A 17,281-nucleotide genomic window follows, 5' to 3' on the forward strand; every position below is an offset into this window, starting at 1 on the left:
CCTAAGGGATACACACTATTTGTCAGTTTATTAATACAATAATCATTTCAAAATTCTTGTGCCTCTGTTCATATTTAACAAGTGAGAATTTTCAAATACTGTGTGGGTAAAGGATAGTTGTTTGAACTACAACAGTTGATGCATGCTCAATTTTATTTCTGATCACCTATATTGTCATAATAAATGATCACTCATTCTCAACTACATCCTTATTGCATACCGTAAAAATATTTATAGAGTATATTAATAGTCCCTTCATGATAAACCATGAAGAAATTCCATCTTCTATGGGAAATATTACCACATGCTTCCAGTAGAAGAGACAGTGCCCTGGAATGAGAATTAGGACATCCACATTTAAGTCTTGTATTATTGACCCGCTACTACACAGAATGTGTGTAAATCTCACCACATCTCTGATTACTGGAAATAGAATAACACCCATCTCTACTACATGCATGGCACATAAGGGAAGGTTGGAGCTTAATTAATATTTGGTCAATATAGATTTTTCTTAAATGAAGCATTCACCTAGGTTCAGGGGTGCACACCTATAGTCTCAGTCACTTGGGAGGTCTAGGCAGAAGAATCACAAGTTCAAGTCCAGCCTTAGCAACTTGAAAAGACTATGTCTCAAAATTTTAAAAAATAAAATTAAAGGGCTAGGTACTCAATAGAGAGTGCCTCTGGGTTCAATCCTCGGTACCTCAAAAGCAGATAGATAGATAGATAGATAGATAGATAGATAGATAGATAGATAGATATGATTCAGGGAAAGGAGGGTGGATGGGAAAAGAGAGGAATGGTGGAATGAAAATGATCAAACTATGCTATGTACATATAGGAGTGTTCTACAGTGAATTTCATCTTTATGTATACCTATAAAATACTAATTTAAAACAGAAACTATAAGTAAATACAAGAAAGACCAGTAGGGTAGAGAAGAAGAATGGGGGAGGTAGGAGGAAAGAAAAAAGGAAGTAATGGGGACTGAAGTAGAGCACATTAGAATCCATGCTTATATGATTATGTCAAAATGAGCTCCAATATTACATATATATCTAATACACTAATAAAATAAAAAACAAAGCAGTCATTATGAAAAGAACAAGTTTATTGATGAATACAATTGTCAAAATGGACTGGAGCAACTAAACAGACACTTCACAGAAGAAATACAATCAATAAATGTATGGAAAAATGTTCAACATCTCTAGCAATTAGAGAAATGCAAATCAAAACTACACTGAGATTCCATCTCACTCCAGTCAGAATGGCAATCATCAGGAATACAAGAAACAATAAATGTTGGCGAGGATGTGGGGAAAAAGGTACACTCCCACATTGTTGGTGGGACTGAAAATTGGTCCAACCACTCTGGAAAGCAGTATGGAGATTCCTCAGAAAACTTCCAATGGAACCACAATTTGACCCAGCTATCCCATTCCTCAGTTTATACCAAAGGACTTAAAATCAGCATACTACAGTAATGCAGCCACATCAACATTTATAGCAGCTCCATCTACAATAGCTAAACTATTAATCAATCTGGATGCCCTTCAACAGATGAATGGATAAAGAAAATGGAATATTACTCTGCCTTAAAGAAGAATGAAATTATGGCATTTGCGGGTAAATGGATGGAACTGGAGAATATCATGATAAGCAAAATAAGCCAATCCCAAAGAACCAAAGGCTGAATGTTTTCTCTGATATACAAATGCTAATTCACAATAAGGTGCAGGGGTCACAATAGTGGTATTTTGGACTAAACAAAGGGAAGTGAAGGGAGGGGAGGGGACATGGGGGTAGTAATGATAGTTGAATGAATTGGACATTATTACTTCTGGTGCATACATGATTACATGACATGTGTAAATCTATATCATGTACAACCAGACAAATTAGAAGTTATACTCCATTTAAGTATGATGTATCAAAATTCTACTGTTATGTATAACTAATTAGAACAAATAAATTTAAAAATATATAAAATAAATAGGCTTAAAACACACACAAAAAAGGAACTGGAGCCAGAATTATGTGAAACTCTAAAATGTCTCTCAGTTCAAGAAATGAAATGTACCTGACCCCTTCACTTTGGGCTTGATTTTTTTTTATATCCCATGAAGATTTCTGCAATGGTACTTGAATAACTGAATGTTACCAATACAATTAAGTGGGATCACAGGCACTGTGTCTCAAACTCTATGGGATATTCATGAAAGGGAGGAAAGTATAGACAGTCTGGAAAGTGCTCAGTGTACAGAAGCCACACTGATTATGGCCACTGTTTGAACCAAGGAAGGGTATATTCAATGTTTAACAGAGATTTTTATGTTTGATGCCTTCTCTTGGCAAGTGAAGTGTCAGTTCTTGGAAATCAAAAATAAAAGAACCAGTGTGGAAGGAACGAAACAGTTTGAATGAGATTTCTGGGACTCCATGACAACCACAACATAAATGTTGCAGTCCTCACAGTTGAAATTTTATGTATTTGTATCCTGTCACCTGACCACACAAATTGTCATTTTTGTCCTGATGATGATTAATAAACAATCTGCCCTGGCTGTTCCCTCTATGCATTCTCTCTCTCTCAGCACTTACTGGGTTAAGTAGTGTCCCTGTGTTTCAAGGACTGCAGGTACCATGTCCCTTGGCTGTATGATGCCCAATGAAGGTTCAGGCTCCATCCTCAGGATTGATATTATCAATGTCACAAAAGACTTTCATAATGCAGACAACTAAGAGAGGAGAAGGCACAGGCATGGAATTCATGGGACTTGAGCCATCAGACCAAAAGTCCCAAAGCATAGACTCATTATTGAATATTATATACCCCTAGAGGCTCAATGCACAGAGTTCATCTTTACCCATTTTGGCCTAATTTATCCCAATAATTAAGGACTTGCTAACATTAGTGATGATGATGATGATGATGATGATGATGATGAAGAAGAAGAAGAAGAAAGAAAGAAAGAAAGAAAGAAAGAAAGAAAGAAAGAAAGAAAGAAAGAAAGAAAGAAAGAAAAGAAAAGAAGAAGGAGGAGGAGGAGGAGGAGGAGGGAATCAATGACCATGAAAGAATTTGGACTCCTCTACTAATGAGTAAGCTCATGCATAATATTTATTCATTTCTTTCATTTCTTTTTTTTCCAAATACCAGTGTGCCTTTTATTGCCATTGTTTGTAACTGTCAAATATACAGAACAAAAAATTGATCATTTTAACCACTGTTAACGATGCAGTTCAGTGGCATGAATTACACTCATGTGTAACTCACTACCATCCATCTCCAGAAATTTCTCATCTTCACAAACTGAAAATGTACCCATTTTAAAATCTCCTGTGGGAGGCCAACCTTATGGGTGACTGAGTTACACTCCCCAGCTGGGTGCTGAGGCACTCAGTCACAGAAATGGGTGTGTCTTGCTACAGCCCCATGGGTGAAGCTATGCTCACCTGTTCCTTTGTAATATAACCCCTTGCCCTGTTTAGGATAGAATCTTCCATGGAAGTGCCTTGTGTGTGTCCCCTCCTCTTACTGTGCCCTTGGGTGTGGCCTACCCAGGTGTCAGTCAACCTGCTGACAGTGGACATCAAGAAGATAGACTCAGCCCCCTGAAACCTGACCCCTTGCTCATTTGAATAGCTTCTCCTCAATAAAAGGGGTCAGCGTGTGCTCTCTCTCTCTCTCTTTCTGCAGACCCTTAAGGTCAGAGGAGCCGTCACAGCAACCCCAAAGAAAAAGGTATTTGTGTCTCTTGTGTGGTTATATCGTGCAGCCCAGTTAGCCCAGTTTAACTAGAGTGACCCCTGAGCCTTTTAGTCGAGAGAACAGAAACCCAGCAATTGGTGCCCAACCTGGGGCGAAAGGTCTGCGTCTTTAGGCTGCTGGGACAAAAGCGACAAATGCTGGCTCCTAAGGGGTCTCCAATTTAAATATTAAAGAAAGTTAGTGAAGTTGAAAGTTCTCTCCAGAAGTTAAGCATGCTTAGGATTGCAGAGTATTGTGGGCAGAATTGTAGAAAGTAAGTGAATTAGACAAAAGGAAAATCTGTGACGTTAAAATTTTTAATATTGGGGTATAATTGTAGAGACTCTAAATAAATATAGTTATTAAGATGATTGATGGGCTATGTTGTTGAGTCCTCTCCATGGAAAGCGCACTTTTGTGGATTTTTTAAAATTGTTTTTATAAATCTTTATAAAAGATTTTTTGGGGGCTAGGATTATTGCTCAGCGGTAGAGTGCTTGCCTAGCATGGGCGGAACCTGAGTTCGATCCTCAGCATCACATAAAAAAAAAAAAAGCTTTTAAAAAAAAGAGATTTTTTTGGCCTTTATGTTCTAGAAGTTTGCGCTAGGAGAGTGAGAAAAAAGGAGAGAAAATGTGATGTTTACCCGGAGAGAAATAAGTTTCAATTTTCTATTGTTTTTGTCAATACTCAAAAAGTATGTAAGGGACCTTTTTACTACATGATTGTCCTATGAATCAGAATGGCTGTAACTCAGCCGCTGGAGACAAGAGACTTTAGCCTCTGCTGCTTGCTGCTCACTATGGGGTCCTAGACCCTGCGGCCAGCAGTGCTTTTAACCCTTGAATTACTTGACCTAAATGCCAAACACAGACTAACTTAAGATCTGATAGTAATGCTAGCATTTGCTGCTAAAAAACCTTTGGAGCACCTACGTGCCACAAAAAAAAAGTACAGGATGTACACGAGCTGCAACCGCAGGTCGCAGAGACAAAACAAGCTGCTACCGCAGGAGGATCTTGGCCAGGTGAGGGGAAAATGCAGACAAAATCAAACAAAATGCAATTGGCTAGGAAAACTTGGGGAACTTTTGCCCAGACGATGGGCAGCGGACTCCATGTTGTTTGCATCACCATGGTAACCACGGGGTGTCTGGCCGGAAGAGCGGGCTTCCTGGTCCCACCTCCCACACTTTTGCAGGCTTCAGATTGGTTCTTCCACAGTCACTCAGACAAGACTTCTAGTCCCGCCTTCCAGCCACTAACCTGTACTACTGTGTTTTAGATTTCTACCGGAGCTGTTCAGAGCCTGTATTTTTAAGAATGCCTACCTGTAAATGGTAATGAAGATATCTTTTTCAGACAAAATTTAATTCCACAGGTTTCTATGTTGCAGCCCTAAATTTAAGTTAGTTCTGAGTTAAATAACCTGACTTTTGTCTATACTTGTGTTACTAAATAATGTTCTATTGATGAGAGATATCAAACATGCTTCTTTATATTTTACTTTTAATTTTGGAGGTTATGAGGATGCATTTGCTCACCACAGGAACAAAGCCGGCAATGTTCCTGTGATGACCAAAAAATCCTTATTCTCATTCCTAACTATAAAAAATAAATATGTATACTCAAGGATCTTATTTCAGTTACATCAAGTGACATCACATAGAAGAGTGCACTACTAGTTAAAAATAAATTAAAATGGATCCAAATATTTTAAGACCACGTGGTTACATAAAGTTAATACAATTATAAGTTATGTTCTTATTCTTAATATATATATATTTAGATAAACTATATTTGTTAATCTATAAAATAATTAGCACATGCTTAATTGATTAGTTAATATATATTTGCCTAATTGTTTTTCTTCAACAGAAAACCCATAATTTATGTTTTATATCTACATTTATTAGATACTCTGCCTTTGCAGTTACAGATATTTGAGATAAATGTATTTACTATAAATTTGCTTTTAAGTGAAAATACAATCTTCAAGTAGTTTCTAATTCTCAAAGTTACTGTTCAAACTCATAAGATGATAAATAATTATAATTATGTCTACAAAATAAGGATTTTAACTATATTTTCATTGATATTTCTTATCAAAGTACAATAATTTGTTTATAGATTTTAAAGTTTTCAGAAATTGTTCCAAAGTATAACCAAAAATATTTTTTTCAACAAAGAAAAAGCACACATGGATCCTAAAAAGAAAAAAGAAATCATCTTTGGGTAAAACAAGGTCTTTATATTCATATTTCAATGATAAAAGTATTTTCCTAAGTAATAAAGATTTTTATATTGTTATCTAAACAGATGATGTAAAAAGTTATAATGATTAAAAAAGAGATTTATATATACTAAACTGACTATAATTAATTTAAGGGTATTAAATTAGGCTATTTTCCTAATTTAACTATACTAATGTGAGCTAAGATTTTGTCCATATTTTAATATGATAAGCACCTATTAAAATGTAAGTTTATTTCCTTAAAAAAAGATCCTTATTGCCTAATAATTCTTGCTGTTTAAGACAAAGATTAATTTTGGTAAATAAATTCACATTGTTGATTAAACATTAAGTATATTGAACTACTAACTTAAATCCCGATTTTAACAATTGTCCTTAGAGACTAAAATTGATTGATTCTAAGACACTAAGATACTAATTTTTACATATTTTGTTTGTTAGATAATTATAGAATTAAAAAAAACATTTTATTAAAACTAAGTTTCTCCAAATTAAAGTTATATATTAATTTTAAACAATAAAGGTTACCAGCTTAAAAAAATTCATTGATATTATATAAGTTCTCTGACTAGATCTATTGTCCATAAAAAGTACAGTAAGATTTATACAATGCTCCCTACACAAAAAAAAACCTTAATCATATTTTTAAAGGCAATTAAGAGATACCTATTTAAAGGATAATAGATACCTATTTAAAGGATACCTATTTAAAGGATTCTAAAATATAGAGATTTTGAGACCTTCTCTCAAAAAGATTGAAGATTCTTTCTAAATTGTTCAGATGGATTGGCTAGTCTATATTAAAAAAATTTAATAATCAATAAAAGGTAAATCTATTCTTAGTCATTTAAATACTTGTACTGTTATCTATAACTTAAACTAATAATACTATGAATTATGCCAAGCCTTTACTCAATTTTATTAAATAAGGAAAAGGGGAATACAGGATCCCAGAGAGACACTAGATTTTACAAAATACTTTAAAAGTTTTTTCTTAAATTGTAATATTGAGAGTCTTAATGTTACTGAATATGATTCAGTAAATTAAATCAGATATCAAAGGAGAATTTAAACCAGTCATCATTATAATGACAGAAACCTGGCACAGGAAGGTAAATTTTCAGCTACAGAGTTTATAGCCATGCAGCTTCACGAGCTTGTCAGGTAAATAAAAATTATGAAAAGACTTGTATGGACCCATTTCCCAGGTCCACCTTTAATGTGTCTTGCAGTGTGGACTGGAAACTCTACCCATGAAACTAGATTAATTGTCCTCACTGTAATGGTCAGTTATACCTATATATTGATTCTATGGTAAACAGACTGTCTGGAAGTATCTTTTGAGAAAAAGACATTGTTGAAATAATGGATTGTTCCGCATCCGTATGGATGGTGGCTATGGACCAGATGTGAGTAACACCAATTAAGGGCCAGTTCTGTATGAGGGATCTCTCTTCATCTGTCTCTCTCAGCTTTGTCACTATATTACTGTTTGTCTGTCTGTGGCCTTTCTCCTTCCTTCCTGAATGCATCCCCACCAGCCCAGTGCTGTGAGCTGGGCCCTCCATGGAGAAGAAACCTGAGTTTGCTGATCCTAGGGTAAATGCTGGTGTGGAGGCCACAGGGGCATTATCTATCAAGGAGACAGAGAGCCCTCTTGGGGACGATGGCATGCACACTCCACATCACCCTGTTTGGCCCCGGAGGATGGCTGGTTAGCCAATGACGGGTAAGATTCCTCAAGGGAAGGACAACCTAAGACAGGCACAGTTGCAGAGGGGCCATCAGGAGAAAATTGGGGGGCCAACAGAGGTGAGACAAAGAACCTCACCCCCCACTGGTGCAAAGGCCTAATTCTTCTCCCCTTCTGAGAGAGGTCTCCTGCCCCATGGCTGCTTTGCTCCCCACATCCAGCTCAGATCAGAACCCTAGTGACAGAGACCCAGTCAACAGTGACTGCCTGCTCACCACAGCAGGAGACAAATGCAGCTACAGGAATGGGCCATGTCTGGATGCTTTTCTCTTTCTTGGTACTCATTTTTTTTCTATGCCTTTCCTTTTCCTTTATTTTCTCATCAGGGTTCTCCTTTGACAATAAATTTAATAGAAGAGGAGAAAATGTTAGAATAGCCTTCAGTTGCAACTAACAGCTAGGAGCATATAGTTTCCTCACAGTATGGTTACATTAGGCAGAAGATGATTGGCTTATGGATATTATCTTGCTAATGTAGATTGAAAGGCACACCCCACTCAAACCCTATAATAGTTGTGTACATTCCAAAAAGAAACTGAGCTACTGGACATTGACTTGAGGTTTGTCACCAGCCAGTTATCACCAGCTCCCAGGACTGAGGTAGCCAAATAGCAGAGCAACAAATTGACCACACCAGTGACAGAAACTTATGCTAGACAGCAGATAAAAAACTCAAGCCAGCCAATTTTGCTGGACTTTAGTGACTAAGACTACATTTACCTTTATGGACAATTGTTGGAAAGATTATTAAAATAAATTTTTCCAAGGGTATTTGTATTACTGACAGACCTAATTAACTCCTTAAATATGAGAGTGAAGAGAAAAAATGATAAATATCCTGTAGCCTATAAGAATACAACTTATTGCCTCATTAATTATTGCCAGCTAATATTTCAGAACTATAATATGCTGAAGTCAATATTCAGGCTTTGAAACAGGTGTATGTCTATTAACCAGACCTAGACAAACTGCTGGTCTCATAATCCCTAAAGTAACTACTTTAAATATTATTCCTTGCTTATTCAATTTTGGCCTTTGTGGCTATGTCTTAACATTTACAATGTATGGATTTTCTTAATGTTTGACTTAAATTACATCCAACTTCCTTCATGGTCAGATAAGTGCTGATGGAAGGATGAGAACTAAGTAATGATGTTCTAGAAGACAAGGTAATGAATAATGTAAGTGGGCCCTTTGCTCTATGGTTTATGGAGAGGCCTAAATACCATGGCAATGAAAATGTCTGTTACTATGGCCAAAAACAATGCATCCCAATAAAATTGGGAAAAGATTAAAAATCTTCTGATGAGTGTTTGGCAAGGTAATAATAATCCAGATTATTGTGTTGACTGTTATGAAGATAATATGTTTTCTACTAATTCTTTTTGTGTTTCAATAGCAGATTGTGATGACCTTGGTCCAAGAGCCAAGTGACTGAAAGAAGATTTCCCACATTCTTTTTCTTTATATTAAGAAAGGGGGAATATGTGGGAGGCCAACCTTATGGGTGACTGAGTTACACTCCCCAGCTGGGTGCTGAGGCACTCAGTCACAGAAATGGGTGTGTCTTGCTACAGCCCCATGGGTGAAGCTATGCTCACCTGTTCTTTTGTAATATAACCCCTTGCCCTGTTTAGGATAGAATCTTCCATGGAAGTGTCTTGTGTGTGTCCCCTCCTCTTACTGTGCCCTTGGGTGTGGCCTACCCAGGTGTCAGTCAACCTGCTGACAGTGGACATCAAGAAGATAGACTCAGCCCCCTGAAACCTGACCCCTTGCTCATTTGAATAGCTTCTCCTCAATAAAAGAGGTCAGCGTGTGCTCTCTCTCTCTCTCTTTCTGCGGACTCTTAAGGTCAGAGGAGCCGTCACAGCAACCCCAAAGAAATAGGTATTTGTGTCTCTTGTGCAGTTATTTCGTGCAGCCCAGTTAACCCAGTTTAACTAGAGTGACCCCTGAGCCTTTTAGTCGCGAGAACAGAAACCAAGCAATCTCCCCTTCCTGTTTCCCACCAATTGTATCAACTACTATTCTGAAAGTGATAATTAGTCATTAAACTATAAAAATTTATATATCCAAGGAGAAGGAATCTGCAGATCTAGATATTTGGCTTTGTTGTATTTTCCAAATTAGATTCCAAATGGATGTCAGAGGTCCTGAGATTAGACTGAACTGCTGCGGATCCTCCTCAGTGAGCTTTTAATGTCCCTGTTCCTCAGGCTGTAGATCAAGGGGTTCAGCATAGGGCTGGCAACAGTGTACATCATTGAGGCCACTGTGTTGTTTTGGGGTGACTGTGACACAGCTGATCCAAGGTACACTCCAATGTCTGTCCTATAAAATAAGCAAACAACTCACAGATGAGATCCACAGGTGGAGAAGGCTCTGTACTTCCCACCTGTTGATGGGATTCTCATAATAGAAGAAATAATTTTACAGTAAGAGAAGAAAATTCCACAGATAGGAAGAAAAACAGACATGGAACCAACAAAATACATGACTATGTTATTGGTGAAAGTGTCAGAAACAGGCCAGATTAAGAACATGAGAAGGATCATAGAGGATATTGGAAATTTCTACATCCTTGAAGTGGGTAAATCACAAGGCAATCAAATTATGCAGTTGGGAGTCTAAAAGGCTAAATAAAAAAGACACCAAAACTAAGAGGGCACATAGGCAAGGGTTCATAATGACTGAATAGTGCAGGGGGTGACAGATGGCCACAAACCAATCATAGGCCATCACAGTCAGCAGCATACCATTCATACATCCAAAAATGATCAAAAAAGACATCTGAGTCAGGTAGCCCTCATAGAAGATGACTGTGCTGTGAATTACAATGTTCATAATCATCTTTGGGACCAAGGTGGAGATGAAACCGATGTCAGCCAGGGACAGGTTAGAGAGTAAGAAGTACATGGGGGTGTGGAGGTGGGAGTCAGAGCTGATGGCCAGGATAATGAGCAGGTTCCTAAGTGCTTTGACCAAGTACATGGATAGGAACAGTCCAAGGAGAATGGGCTGCAGTCCAAGATAATAAGAGAGGCCCTTGTGATGAAATTCTGAGACACGTGTTGGATTTTGTAGTTCTATGTTGTTTGGACAGCTTTTTAAAATGAAAAGTTAGAGAAAATGAAATAAGTATGTCATCTAGTATTGTGTCTACATTTTGGACAAAGCAATATACAATATACAGACTTATACCTCTTATACAGACCTCACATTTGACCATACACATTTGACCATAAATCCCATATCCTGTTTTTTTGTTTGTTTGTTTTTGCTGTGTGTGCGTGTGTGTGTGTGTGTGTGTGTGTGTGTGTGTAATACCAAGGATTGAACCCACAGGAGTCACATCCCCAGCTGTTTTGAGGGTTTTTTTTAATTTTTATATTTATTACAGACAGGGTCTCACTGAGTTGCTTAGGGCCTCACTAAGATGCTGAGGCTGGGTTTGAACTCAATTCTCCTGCTTCAGACTCTGAGTCACTGGGATTACAGGAGTACGCCACTCCACAAACACTTCATTTTTACATAAAATACAACCAACTCTTTTCAGATTAAAAACAAAAAAAAAAAAACGATGTTTACAGCAGCACAGTTCACAATAGCTAAGATATGGAGCCAATCTAGGTACCCTTCAACAGATGAATGGATAAAGAAATTACTCAGCCATAAGGAGAAGGACTTTATGACATTTGCCAATAAATGGATAGATCTGGGAACTATCATGTAAGTGACATAAGCCAATCCCAAAAAACCAAAGGTAGAAATTTTTGCTGATATGTGGAAGCTAAACCACAATAAAGTCGGGGAGAAGAAGAGAAGTTTAATAGATTATACAAAGGGGAATGCAGGGAAAGGAGGAGGGATAGGAATAGGAAAGACAGTGCAATCAATGTAAAATAATTTTCCTATGTTTACATATGAAAATACCTAAGTGAATCCCACCATCATGTATACCCACAAGAATGGGGTCCTAATTAGAATAAGTTATATTCCATCCATCTTTAAATAACTATAACACAATGGATCCTACTGTGATAACTAAAAAGAACCAATATAAATAAATAAATAAATAAATAAATAAAGTAAAACAAAAAGACCCTTCCTTCATTGAGAAAAGAAAAATCATTCTAATTAAAGGTAAATGAAAAACAGTCAAACATAGATTACTTTTTCTAAGACAATGATATGAATTTCCTGGATGCAGAATATTTATAAAAACTATGTGAGAGCTAAGACCATATTATTGGAATTCAAATAAAGTTGAAAGTTCATAATCACACTTTTATTTACCAGTTAAATTCATGGATTTTCATAATTCTTTCACGTTAATATTTCATTCTTTCACAGAAAGAGGGTTTCATTCAAATATGTAGATCATCTTTTTAAATCATTTTATAAACCTAACCTTGGCTTTAGTGGACTTCAAATTTTGATGAATATGCACATAATCATGAAGCATCACTGATCACACACTAGCGTACAGTGCATGTGTCAATAATTCAACAATAACAAATTTAAAAAACACTTCTGAAATGTTTTGTTTTATTCAGCGTTTTCTATATCAACCCCACACAAATATAAGGAAACATCTTATACATAAGAACACTTTTGCTATTTTCTATTTTGGCAAGGTTTTTTATTTTTAGATTTTGCTCTTTTTTTGTTGCTGTTGTTATTTGGTTTTGCTTTGTTTATTTGTATTCCATAGTGTCCTGGTAATATCAGTTCTTTTTATCATAAATCCTATTATTTACAAATAAAGAATTTAGCACCTCAAGATACGTCTCCATCAGGTTTGAAACTCAGCATTCTTAACCTCGTTAAAAGAATTTCATGCTAAGCCTTCCCATGAAGGCAACATTCATTGACTAGTACCATGAGGGAGAGGCCTACAGGAGCTAGAATAAGTGTAGGAGAAAACAGAACTTTGAAAATTCCTGGACCACATCACAAACCAAAACATAAACTTAGTCCTCTAAGCTGAAACTTTGCATACTGGTATTATCCCAACTGACATGGTTGCACCAGTGATGAGGAAACAATGATGCTGATGGTTCCTCCTCTTTTTACCATCTCCCACAGAACTTACTGGGCAGTACTGCATTTCTGCTGGGGCATTACCAAGGAGTGTGGATCCAGTGCTCCTCTCCTCCTAGTGTGTGATGAAACCTCAGTCTCTGTACTCAGGACTTGAAAAATGGCTCAAATTTATGAAGATGCCAATGAAGACAGTAGACAATGCTGTGGAGCCACTACACTGGAACTGGCAAAGTAAAGGGCTAGAAGCATGGGCTAATTAGTTCAGTTGTGCAACCTTGGAGGCCTAATTAGCCAATAGGTACACAATAATTCAATCTCTGAGGACTTGTTAATATTAAAGGAAACAAAAAAAGAGAAAAGTAAAAGTACTTGGTCTGACTTCCAAGTTGTTGGATCTTTATGTAAAACTCAGACTACTTTTCTTCACTATAACAATCAAATATGGGATTTGGTCATTGTATTAATCTAAAAATATATTGAGAATTAGATTTCTTGTTTCAAGAATCTCACACTATTTCCATTCCTATATGTCTCTAAGGAGAACTTCATATTTCAACTTATTTTTACCTTTGCTTGGTTTGGTACTTTACGTACTGAAGATATATGGGTTTTTTACTAGTCCAACTGAATCTTGGTTCTTTTTTCTCTAATGAAATTACATTGATACATTATAAAACCACTGAAGTTTACATAAGTTTTTGACAACATACTGTATTTAAATACTCCAGGAGCAGGGATTGGGCTGTAGTTCAGTGGCAGAGTGCTTGCCTAGCATATATTTGATCCTTAGCACCACATAAAACAAATAAAGATACATCTTGATCTAGATGTACAAAAAAAAACTTAATAAAATTAAATAAATAAATAAATACACTAGGAGCAGGAGGAGGAAACTATATTTTAATATTAATTTTTCTTTTTTAACCAATACATAATAATTGTACATATTTAAAATGCAATGTAATATTTGGAATCAGGTATACATTATGTAATGTCAAATCATGGTGATTATATCTCTTCAAACATCTGTCATTTCTTTATGGTGAAAATATTTAATATTCCTTCCTGTAACTTTAAAAAATTACAGTATATATTTTATTTGCTACTCTCAAACTAGAAAACTGTAATTAATCCTTCCCCATCACTCCCTCCTAATCTTCAAGGCCTCTGATAACTATCATGCTACTATCAACTTCTGAGACCACCTTTCTGAATGATATCAGGTGGTGCTTGTCTTCAGATTCTGGCTTATTTATTGTCTTCCCCTTCCATCCATTTTGTTTCAAATGGTAGAATGGCATCCTTTTATGGCTGAATAGTATTCATCGTGTGTATGTCCAACATTTTCTGTATCCATTCATCCATTGATGGACAGTTAGGTTATTTCCATTCCTTGGCTAGTATGAATTGTGCTTCAGTAACCATGGGAGTTCAGATGTCTCTTCAACAGATGTATTTCATTTCCTTTCACTACATACACAGCAAATGGATTGCAGAATAATATGGTGGTTCTATTTTTAATTTTTTTAGGAAAACTCCTTGTGTTTTCCACAGTAGAAAGCCTGATGCTTTTCTTTCTATTCTCAGAAGTGACTTCCCATCACTTCTTCCGTGTTCACATTGCTGAAAGGGAGTCTCTAGGTTCATGCCATACATCATGGAAGTCACACAAGGGCATAAGAACAAGGAGGTAAGGTCATTGGGAGTATCTTAGCCCCTCCTCACCTCATCTTCTATCAGAACATTGGGCTTGATACAAAGAAAAGTTTAATGCATACATAATGGATATGGGACAAAGTATGCTGTTTAGCTGTACATTGATAAATTATAAAAGGAATAAATAAATTATTTTGAGGGGATCCCAAATGGCAGATATATAGAGATAGATATGAGAGGAAGAAGCTGAGTATATTCAGACATTTAGAATACCTGGTCTTTACAAAATGTATTACTAAACCAAAGCCATTTCATATTAGATGGAGGGATAAAATACTACGATTATAGCCAAGGATGAATTTACAGCACATGACAAATGAACACCAAAGATAGTTATATTTGCATACCAAAATGCTTATTTTCACTTCGCCCTCCCATGATCAGTATCCTTGAAAAAAAAAGAAACACTAAAACTTTTTTCATTCTATATTGGATGTTCACTTGAAAGTTTTCTGACCATATACTTTTATACACTTGGAGACTTTTTTTCTAGAAAGGAAAGAGTTGATAAATCAACCTTTTATTCTATGAGTTAATATTGGACATACTATCAGTAGAGGAGAATAGATCCCATTATTCATATTTTTTCAGAAGAACCTCAAAAGTTTTATTTTAACTCCATGTTTACAAAAAATAGGGATTCATACATGAACTGGGTTTTCACTGGGTTTAATATATTAAAATGACATAATCCAACCCTACTCATGCATTACTTTCAGAGATACAGGACAACTGGAAATAGAGTTGCCATCACAGTGGACATTTCTAAAAAGCAAATGCCCATGGGTGCTCCTGAGCCCTCAAAACAATAATAATAGTAGTAAAAACAAAAGTAACTGACACCACAGTTCTCTAAGAATGGCTGTGTTCTGCACATTGTGGAAAAATAATAAAAATAGCCTTCTAGAGTTTCAATATGCTTCATAACATGGATTTCATCTCCCTTAGTTTGCTTGCTGCCTTCTGAGATCACTTGATTAGAAGCCTGTTTTCGGGCTGTGGATGTGGCTCAAGCGGTAGCTCGCTCGCCTGGCATGCGTGCAGCCTGGGTTCGATCCTCAGCACCACATACAAACAAACATGTTGTGTCCACCGAAAACTAAAAAATAAAATATTAAAAATTCTCTCTTAAAAAAAAATAGAAGCCTGTTTTCATTGCTTCTGTACTAATTGCTGTTGGTCTTTGTAGGCTACATGTTTTAAGCTTCTGTAAAGAACATTACAAGTTATTTGATGTAATTTAATTTTGTACTGAATGTTCTTCAAAGAATTTTATAAACAATACAACATTTTAAATGAGTCTTCAAATTCTCTTGTTGTGAAACAATATTGTTGCATTTTCCAACTTTATCTATAAATGATCTAATTCCAGGTAAATTTAAGAGGGATCCAAGAACTGGCATTCTTCTAATAAAGCCAACAACACAGAAAAGAAGCCCCTGAGCAATTTAAAGAATCCAAAAATTTCAAAGATCCTGCCTCTCAAAGGCCAACCAATAAGAACTACAAATACACCACCTAGGAAAAATCCTGTAGCATTCATTTTATCTTTTTGGAAGAAGAATCTGAAGGTTCTTTTGAAACTGATTATAAAAGCCTAGCCAGTCACAAACAAAACATTTCCAATAGCCAGTAGTACTTTGTCAAAAAAGAGAATCATTCCAAACAACAGGAAAAACTGTTAATCCCATTTCAATTTTCTGGGTGTCTGTTAAGGAGATCATGGTTGTAGTGGAGAGGGCAGTGGAGGCAGCACCTCGAAATGCCCAGCGTGGAAAGCTGAGTAGGGAGAAAAGAAGGCAGGAAGTAGCCCAGGAGAGCTGTCACATCTTCTGGAAACATCCACTGTTCATAATTTTGAACCATACATTTCTCTCAAAAGTTGAGAAATTAGAGAACAGGGCATGGAGACACATACCTAGAATCCCAGCAAAAATGGAGGCTAAGGCAGAATCACAAGTTTAAGGGTAGCCTCGGCAATTTAGTCAGGCCCTAGCAATTTAGCCAGAACCTGTCTCCAAATAAAAAGGGCTGGGGATGTTGCTCAGTGATTAAGCATCTCTGGGTTCAATCCCTGGTACCAGAAAAAAAAAAGAGTTGAGAAATTAATCTATGGAAGGTCTGGTGGTCCTGGGAAGAAGTACCATATTGAATATGCATGTAAAAATATCTTAAGTTTCTCCTCTGAAACAGTGGATAATTTGCTTGATGTTATATAAGGTAAAAGTGTGCCTATCTCTGCCCTACTGTATAAGACTTTGGATATATAGATAAATGACATTCAGTTTATGCTTTAAACTGCTTAAGTTTAAAGAAGAATTCTCAGTGACATTTCTTAAATTCCCTCTATGAACAGAGAATAAATTTCATAGGTCTCTGAGCAAAACATTTACATTTTAGAGCCATTCAGTATAGCCATTCCAATGACCTTGCTGATCCTCAATTTGAGAAAGCAATGCTCCCAATAGTATCTCCTGCATCTCTGTGTGCCTCCCAACACACTCACTGAACTAGGCTTCCTTCCTAATGGGGTGGACCTACTGAAATTCATTCCCTCTTCACATCTGATGAGCAGTGAGAACTGAGGATCTTTCCTCATGAATGACAGGACTCATTCCACAGAATCAGGAAGGGGCCTCCTAATACAGATGACTCTGGAAAGAGACAGAGGTGTGATTTCCACTGAACTGGAACCAGCAATCTGAAAAGCTGAAAGAACAGGTTGATATTTACTGTTGTGTGATCTTAAGCAC

The 17,281-nt window shown here is 36.5% G+C and overlaps 2 pseudogenes; both read right to left on the minus strand.

Moving 5' to 3' along the window:
* Window positions 1–9,925: 9,925 nt before the first annotated feature.
* On the minus strand, window positions 9,926–10,862 carry LOC124102108 (olfactory receptor 7E178-like; annotated as a pseudogene).
* A 4,851-nt stretch (window positions 10,863–15,713) lies between these two features.
* Window positions 15,714–16,252, minus strand: LOC124102104 (vesicle transport protein GOT1B-like; annotated as a pseudogene).
* Window positions 16,253–17,281: the final 1,029 nt, after the last annotated feature.

The sequence above is a fragment of the Marmota monax genome, unplaced genomic scaffold (genome assembly GCF_021218885.2).
Source record: "Marmota monax isolate L192 unplaced genomic scaffold, Marmota_monax_Labrador192_F-V1.1 WCK01_AAM20220418_F8-fsc00730, whole genome shotgun sequence".
Taxonomy (NCBI): Eukaryota; Metazoa; Chordata; class Mammalia; order Rodentia; family Sciuridae; genus Marmota; species Marmota monax.